Below are 9,815 nucleotides of genomic sequence, written 5' to 3'. Positions count from 1 at the left end.
GACTTCCACTGTTCAAACACGGGAACTTTAAGCATAAAAAAAAAATCATTTTTCTAATTCTATCATTCTTTCTTTTTATTTGCTGGGATTCTTCAGTAAAGAACTTTCTATCTATGGTCATTTGGTTGCTCTGAAAAACAGTTCAGATAGAAAAAGCAGGATGCTTATTTCCATTCCCTTTTATTTACCAGTTTTCAAAATAATGAGTTGGAACCCTAGCAACGAATAAAATGTCTAAATGAGCTCATGAATTGTTTTTAATACTCAGTGTCCTTTAATCACTACAATTACTTTTCTTCTTAATGTTCTACTTTCCCCTATGTGAACAGCGGGAGCCAATCATAGATGTGATCATCAGTGGTCAGTGGTGATCCACTAGGAGGAAGGATGGATCTGGCTATTTTTTTTTGTCCCATTTATCAATCCTAACATCACTAAATGTGCCTCCTGACATGATGCAAAAGGAAAGACACAGCAACTCGAATGAAGAACTCTTATCCCTAAAATTGAATCTAAATTGAATCTGAACCTAAGTTAGTCTGTAAACTAGAGATTCTTAAACAAGGATCCATGGATAGAACTCAGGAAGTCTGTGAACAAGAACATAATTATCATCTTAATTTTCACTAAACTTAACTTAAATTTAGCATCATCTTCAATTATGAATGTAGGCAATTGCAAATAAAACATAAAACTACAATAAAAGCAGCACCTAAAGCTTCATTAACAGTGAAATCATGAATTCTTTCATATCCCATTACTGTTGCTGTGGATACCTCAAAATATTGTTTTTGCTAATACCTACTTCACAATTATGGTCATTATTAGACCTGCTGCTAGGTCTTGTTATTTAATGTGTTAATTAAAAGGATATATTATTATGTCACTAGTTGTTAAAAATATTGAGTATTCTCATTTAATATAAATAGTTTTCTTTATAATTCTATGCACTTTATTTTATGCACTTAAAAAATATCCTCAGAAGGGGGGAGGGTATAGCTCAAGTGGTAGAGTGCATGCTCAGCATGCATGAGGTCCTGGGTTCAATCTCCAGTACCTCCTCCAAATATAAATAAATAAATAAATAAATAAATAAATATACCTAATTACCTTCCCCTCATAAAACAAACAAACAAGCAAACAAACAATATCCTGAGAAGGAGGCTATGGACATTGTCAATTGCCACAGGGGTCCATGGCACACAAAAGGTTAAGAATTCCCACTCTGGGTCTATCTATGCACAGAGGACAGAGAAATACAGGTTAAAAGGACATACTGAGGATGCAATCAGACAAACCCAGTGTGCAATTGACTTGACCTCTAAACCTAAAACCTACAGGGCAACTGACTTGATCTTTAAACCTAAAACCAAAAACCAGAAGGTGGCGATAAAGAAATTAGGAGTGGGTAAGGAAAGGGTAATAATTATAAACAAACCAGTAGAGATTTAAGGAACATACTAAGTAAAGTAAGCCAGAAAGAGAAAGAAAAGTACCATATGAGATTGCTCATATATGGGGAAAAAAAGAACATAAATGCAAAACAGAAAGAGACTCATACTCATAGACATAGAATACAAACTTGTGGTTGCCAGGGGGAAGGGGGTGGGAAGGGACAGACTGGGAGTTCGAAATTTGTAGATACTGACAGGCATATGTAGAATAGATAAACAAGATTATACTACAGCACAGGGAAATACATACAAGATCTTGTAGTAGCTCACAGCGAAAAAGAATGCGACAATGAATATATGTATGTTCATGTATAATTGAAAAATTGTGCTCTCCACTGGAAATTGACACAACATTGTAAACTGACTATCACTCAATAAAAAAAAAAATGTTTAAAAAAAAAAAAGCCAGTTGGAAATTCAGAACATGGGAGTGAGATTAACTTGCAGGCAGTCAGTGAATCACTGGGATGAGAAATCTCTGATGTCAGGGTCTTTGGGTCGTCCCTCTGGGCCTGGTCAGATTAGACAATCTCCCTTCTGGAGTGTGAAAGCCTGGCTGCCTGCGTTATGGGCACCAGGAGACGTAGGGGAGTTAGGGACCTCAGCACCCACTATGCACGTGTTGACTGCTTGAAATATGGTACCTTTCTCCTCAGTTGTGTCTGATGCCCACCATTCCTGACACCTGCTCTTTTATCTCCTCCAGGGAACAGAGTCCCTTTTGCCAGGTAAGGAAGAGACAGCAAGCAGGCAGCTATGCTGAGTTGGGGTGGGATCCAGGGGTCCTGCACTTCTTGGACTTTTAACTAAGCTTCCCTATTTTTAGGTCCTTTCTTTACTCTCTCTTGCAGAAATATCTGGTTATATCAATAGTTCCTGAGACTTTCGGTGACTGTGCTGTGTAAAATGAGCTGGCCCTTCGCTCTCCCTTCTACCGGCTTACCGTGTTTTCTCTTATGTCCATTATTATTATTTCCCCCTCTTCTAACACTTTTCCGGCACCCAGGCTTTTGTTGCTATTTTACTCGCTCCAGTTCTTCCTCTCTACATGCCTTTAAGCAGCAAGAGAAAAAAAAAATTCTCCCATATGAGGGAGCCCTCAACAGGCTACCAGCAGATTTCTCAGCAGAAACCTTGCAGGCCAGGGGAGAGTGGGATGATGTATTAAAAGTGCTGAAAGAGAAAAACCAAACCCATAGAAACAGAGAATAGAATGGTGGTTACCAGGGGCTGGGAATAGGGGAACTGGGGAGAAGCTGGTCAAAGGGTATAAGCCTTCAGTTATAAGAAGAAGAAGTTCTGGAGATACAGTGTACAGCATGGTGACTGTAGCTAACAATACTGTATGGAACACTTGACATTTGCTAAGAGAATGGGTCTTAAACATTTTCACTACACACACACACACACACACACACACACACACACACACGTAGCTACATAAGGTGATGGATGTGTTAACTGTGGTAATCATTTCACACAGTATACATATATCAAATCAGCACGTTGTACACTTTAAATACATACAATTTTATTTGTCAATTGCACCTCAATAGAACTGGAAGGAAAAAAAAAGAATATTAATTTGAAAAAGCAGGAAAGTCACCTGGCAAGAGCATCCATGAGTCTCTCTCCTCTGAGTCTGTGGCCTGTCCCTTACTGTAGTGTTTTCAGGGTCAGAGCCTTGCCCCATATATCTTTCTTCTTTTCATATATGGTTGTTTGCAACCACATACAAGCTCTTCTCCTTTAAAAGTGTCCAGGAACTCATTTCAATGACCTTGAATAACTGAAACCTGATAGACAGTCTAGGGAACGGGCAGATGGCAGGCCAGAGTCATCACTGTCAAACACATCATGAAAACAAATGACTATTGAGTCACTAGTGGCCACTGTATCAAGTGAAGATTACAGATCCAACCCAGATAGCTAACCACGTAAGAAAGACAAATATTTAGATAAATTATCAGGGACATAGAATATATAAATAAATGTCAGCTGATTTTTTTTAAGGCAAAAGCCAAGGAGAGGAGGAAGTACAATTTATTTTCAGTCAACATTTATGTAGCACTATTTTTTTAAGTCTTTATGATAATGTAAGTTCTCAAGAGAATCCCCTAAAAAGAATATTAATTATCTCCACTTTACAAAAAGGAAAACTAAAGAAATGAAAGGTTAAGCAGTTTGTTGTACAACCAGCTGGTCAAAGGGCTGAGAGTAGAAAAGACAGATGAGCTCAGAATGGACTTGGCTGTGCTTCTTAGACCGTGAGCTCAGTCCATCCTGGATTCTGGTCTGAGGCATGATGTCCCTGGAGACCACTGAGGGCATTACCCATTCGTTATGCATGGCACATGCCTAGAGACAGAAAGGTCTACATGACAGGAAAAACCACAATAGGAAAAATCCAGGCAAATTCTGTTTTTCATTTCAGTTTCAGTATAGCTGATCCTTAGCATTCTGAGAGTATCAACTAAGTTTCATACATGGCACTAATCTATCTTGGTAACACAGGAGGAGAGGCCGTATGGACTATGTACGGTCCAACCTCAAGACACAGATACCTACAACCACAATGAGAACTGCACCTTCACAGTAATGGATACCCAAATTGTAAATAAACCAATGAACACGCTCATTTAAATCCATGCAGCTACAACACACACACACACAACACACACAAACACACAGAATATACTGTCTTGGTTTCCCCACTTTGAGCACAGCTGTTCACAACTGAACCCACTGACACACCATCCAACCCCCTGCCCACAGCAAGAGCTGCCCCTCTCAGCCTCTGAGGCAGTCCTGCAGAGGCAGATACATAATCGGTAGGCTTTATTCTCACAGTCCTGACCACTGACTACATTCACCTGGAAGGGCCAACCAGTGATTTGAACTGGAGGTTAGAGTGGACAGCCAGGGCAACTGGTAATGGAAGCAAAAGGTGGAAAATATTGCAAGAGAACAGCCAGTCCAAGTCATCAGGTAGAAACAGAGATGCACAGAGTGAAGGCAGTTGGTTGGGAAAGCCGTGGGAGTGATGGAGACAGAAAGAGAGAGACAGGGGTGCCATAATATTAGATCACTAGTAAATTCTTGTCAACAAAGGTCAATGAGAACCAAGTTATCCTGAGGAAGCATCCACCCTATTCCTGCAGGAATCCTGGCTGAAAGGTAGTTTCTGCAAACCTGTGAGTCTTACCTCCCTTGTCACTGCCTGTGACCTGATGATAGACCTAGTAGTGGGCTGAATCATGGACCTCCCCAAAGAATATATTGAAGTGCTGACCCCCAGTGCCTCAGAATGTGACTTCACATTCTGGGGTTGTTGCAGACGAAATTGGGTTGTTGTAGATGTAATTTGTTAGGGTGAGATCATACTGAGGGAGGTGGGTCCCTAATCCAATGGTGTCTTTATAAGAAGATGGCCATTTGAAGACACAGAGACACAGGGAGAGGAAGGCAGAGATTAGAGTGATGTATTTCAAGCCAAGGAGAGCCAAGGACTGCCAGCTGTCACCAGAAGCTGGGAGGAAGAAATGAAACAAATTTTCCCTCAGAGCCTGCATGAGGAACTAACTCTGCTGACACATTGATTTTGTGGGACATCCACTCTCCAGAATGACAGAGAATACGTTTGTTGTTTTAAGCTGCTCAGTTTGTGGTGCTTTGTGGTTACAGCAGACCTAGCAAACGAGTGCAGACCTCATTATCTGAAGGAACCCAAGTGCATCTCTGTCCCAGATGCATCAGCCCTGGCCAGGGGCTGTAGAAGACTCCAGGACACTGGCTCTCCTCTGACCACGTCCCTTTCTAAGGGGTGAGGAGTCTCCTGGCCCAAAAGAATGTGCCCTTCCAGAGCCCACACCTTTTTTGTAGACCATGATCTGCACCAAATTTCCCTGTCCAAATGGCTCTGAGCCATTTTTTGGGTCTGGCCAAGCCTGGTTCTTGCGTGTCTTGACAGGGGACCAAGCTTCTGCTGTGCACACCTCTAAGCCCAAGAGGTGGCCATGGGTGGCTGTTTGCCAGGAGCACGGGAAGCTGTGGACAGAACTTAACTTGTGGGTTGGGTGTCCACACAAACATTCTCCTTGTGCTGTAGGACAGAGATGGCACTAGGAGGAGGAGAGGGCGGGCCGTGGGCTGAGGATCTCCATTTGGACTATGGCCCTGGTCCCCATGACAGGCAGGGCTAGACCCCTCATTCCCATCCTCACAGACCAAGATTGATGTCCAAAGGCTGGGCATGTTCTTTCACCACTATCCTGGCTCCTCATGCAGGTCCTGGCCACAAGAATGGTCTGCTGCCTCCTTCCTCCTCCTTTGCTCTGATCCCTGTCTCTGCAGAGGTGGGACCTTTGATTGGCCCTCTAAACCACCAATCTCAGTGGCTGGATCAGCCCTGGTGCCCCCTCCCTCCCTCCTCTTCCTTACCACAGGCTGCATGGGCTTCTTAAGAACCCTGGCCCATACCTGTAGCTGGGGTGGGATGTCAAGGCAGGGGTTATAGGTTCAGCTGCCCGTCCAGGGGCAAGGCAAGCAGCACACTCAGCGTGTCTGGCCAGGGGTCAGTACCAGGGAGAGGTAAGGTCTGCCACAAACCGGGACATCAAGGCTCCTTCTAAAGTAGCTCCAGCTGATTGTTCCATCGAGAATACGAGCTTGATGTCAAAGATCTTTTTTTAAAGAAATAGAAGCAAGAAATCTTGATTTTATTATGTCAAGTTCCTACCTAACTAATTCAAAACTTTACTACAGTGCCCACCAAACAAAACCCAGCCACAGAGGCCAGAGAGGTTGGCAGGGAGTTCCCCTACACGTCGTTTGCCCTGACCTCACTGAACTCCAGGCAGTATGAGGAACTAATGTTGTTTTCATGGGTTATTTCTGCAGCCTGATGTGGCCCTTCCCCCTCTTCCATCTGGTCAACTCCAACGAAAGTGTGACTCATTGCTGTCCTCATCTCCCATGTAAGCCTGGTCGGAAGTCCACCCAGCCCCACCTCCCCGCATTCACCACTTCCTGCTCACTGCTCCTGATTCCCTGTTACAGCCCTTATGCTTTTTTTTTTTAAACAACAGTTTACTCATCTACCCCCTAGACAGGGCACACCTCAAAAGCTAGGATTTGATCGTGTTCCTTGTGTGCTGCCAGCTCCCTGGCACTTAGATGACACAACATTTGTGGAATGAATGAATAAACAATACATGTCAGTAATGAAAAGGACATCACGAAGCCGCTGGGTATAGTTCACAGTTGGTATTTGTGACAATAAATGCATCATCTTAATAAGTAAGAGTGGGACAAAATAACAACAACAACAACAACAACAACAACGTTCAGAGGGATTGTGCCAAGGGATTTATTTGTACTGGAACTGGGAAACCCATGCCCATGAGGCAGGGGGAGGAGCAAACCCAGAAATTAAAGTAAAGGCTCAAAGGACTGCAAGCCCTGGTGGGCTCTGATGGTAAGGATGGCAGGGGGCGCCAGGAAATCGGCAAGTGAAAGGCAGTGATTGTAATGGAGGGTTCTTAAAGGGGGGCTGTAGGGTAAGGGTTGTGTAGGGACAACAGGGGTGGTGGCGTGGGAGGGATAAGGAAGTGCTTCCCGCACCCTGACGACAGCGACGGGGCTGGTGAACGGTTTTGTTTTCCCTGGGCTGTAGGAGCGCCCCGGCTGGTTTCGGGTGCGCCACCGTGAGGCCAGAGCGCGCAGTTCAGCCCCGGCGGAGGGTTCGGGGTTTGCCTCCACGAAGTGGAAACCGCTCGGGCTCAGCACGTTTAGGGACGCAATTTCAATGACATATAAGCACCGTCCACCTTTGTCTCTTTACATCTGCTGAGGTCAAGCAAAAGGAAGGCTGCTGATCTCACAATCAATCATGCCCCCCCTGAGGCTTACTCCTTGTCTCCTGTTTTCCTCTTAACTAGTCTGTAAACGCTTTCGGGACAGGATTAATCTTTGCTTCCCCTACAGGACTTATACTCTGCAGGTGTTTTAAAAAAATAATCTCTGCTTAGTGCATTTAGATGAAGATGCTATCTTATAACAAGTTTGTTTAAAGCTCCAAAAACAAGTGAAATAAGCCAGACACCAAAGGGCAAATATTGTATAATTCTACTTTTGTGAGGTACCTAGAATATGCAAATTCATAAGAACAAAGTAGAATTGTGGTTACAAGGGGCTGAGGGGAAAGAGGTAGAGGCGCTGTTGTTCAATGGGTACCGAGTCTCTGTTTGGAATGATGAAAAAGTTCTGAAATGAAACAGTGGTGATTGTGGGAATGTACTTTATGTCACTGAATTGTACATTTTAAAGTGGCTAAAATGGAAACTTCACATAATGTATATTTTGCCACACACACACACACACAAAGACAGCCTGTCTAGCTTTATTAATAGCACACAAAATAGAATTTAGGTCAAAAAAACGTCGAGAGGGCCACTTCACTATGACAAAAGGTACCAGTCATCAGGAAGAATTAATTCTAAATGTGTATGTACCAAGTAACTACCTCCTTATGTAAAAAGCAAAAGTTGTCCAACCCACAAAGAGATATTCATAATGCTGGTGGAGATTTTAACAATGGTGTATTAGCAACTGGTTAAAAAATTCTCCTACCCGTCAGTACCAGAAGACTCGTATAAGGATGTTTTGTGGCAGCATTATTCACCATAGCCCAAACTAGAAACAACCTAAATGTCTATCAGCAGTAGAAGGGATAAATATATTGTATTAGATTCATCTAATGGAATAATACACAGCAAAGAAAATGAACTACAGCCTCATGCAACATGGGTCAATTTCAAAATGTAATACTGAGCAAATGAGGTCAACATAAAATACTACATACTGTATAATTCTATTTATGTGAAGCTTAAAAATATGCAACACTAAACTGTTTTGCTTAGTTTTAAGGATGCATACTTATGTGGTAACATTATTTTTTGAATGCAAGAAAATTATGTCCATAAAAGTCAGAATTATGGATATCTCTAATTGGGAAGGGCAGCATTGTGACCGGGAAAGGGCATGTGAGTTGGCAGGGGCGGGAGCAGTTAAGTGTTGGTATAGACTTCTAGGGTTTTAGCGAAATTTTATTTTGTGTCCCGGATGATAGTTATATTACAGTCTTGACAATGTGAATATAAAATCAGAGTCCCCTAACTCTAACCCCAGACTGGATGGTCAGAGGGACTAGGCAGTAGATGTGGGAGGAGGGACAAAATCAAGGGTGGGGTGGAGCCAAGAGACACTGGTGAATATTGACAGAGGACAGTTTAAGAAGAGAACCAAAATCGGCAAAAGTAACCAAAAACAATGATACAACTATGAAAAAGTGAGGCAAGAAGGAAAGGAGAAATGGGGTGGCATGAATTGGCTAAGTCTGTATATATCATAGTAGGCGATAAAGAAACAATGTCTAGAGTTGATAAGTGGAGTTAATGATATATAGAAATACATCTGAACCAAAAGAACTAACAGAAGATAAAGTTACAAGTGGTTACTAGTACAGCATAGCAGTGAAGGGGGAGAGGAGTGAGGACACCAAAACTTTTTATTATGTCTTTTGGCATTTTCTGATTTTTTAAAGCCATTCATATGGACCTAGAGATTATCATAGTAAGTGAAGTAAGTCAGACAGAGAAAGACAAATATCATATGACATTGCTTATATGTGGAATCTAAAAAAAGACATAAATGAACTTATTTATAAAACAGAAAATAGGCAAACAACAAGGTCCTACTGTATAGCACAGGGAACTATATTTAATATCTTTAATAAGGTATAACAGAAAAGAATCTGAAAAAGAATATACATATATATATATATAAGAATATATATATATATAAAACTGAATCACTTTGCACAAAATTGTAAATCAATTATACTTCAATTTAAATAAATTAATTAAATAAAACCATCCATAGACCCAAGGATGCAGACTGAAAGGGAGCATTTGGTGAGGTGTTTTTTTCTCTGTGTACATGTGCTACGGGCATATGCCTGCGCCCAGCACCATTCAGTAAGTAGGCCCTGGTTGCCAAGGAAACCAGCTTTTCACTGATACCAATGAAAATGATGCTCACCAAGCAACCTTCCTCTTGAGCCATGCTGCCTTCCTGAACTCTCTTGCCCGTGTGAAGCTGTCCAGCTGTGGGAAGCTTACACCTGCTATCTCTCACTTCCCCCTTTGTGGCCTGGGACACAGGCGAAGGGGGCTATGCCAGTCAGGATGACCTACTGCCCTATTCTGTTACCAGCAAACCTGCTCATGAGAAATGAGTAGCAGTCGTCTTTTAAGTGATATTCACCAAAGCATAGAAGAGAGTAAAAAAAAATTACATTAC

Source organism: Camelus dromedarius, chromosome 17, assembly GCF_036321535.1.
Source record: "Camelus dromedarius isolate mCamDro1 chromosome 17, mCamDro1.pat, whole genome shotgun sequence".
In the NCBI taxonomy this organism is placed as follows: Eukaryota; Metazoa; Chordata; class Mammalia; order Artiodactyla; family Camelidae; genus Camelus; species Camelus dromedarius.
The sequence above is the reverse complement of the archived record's forward strand: the minus strand, read 5'-3'. Positions refer to the sequence as shown.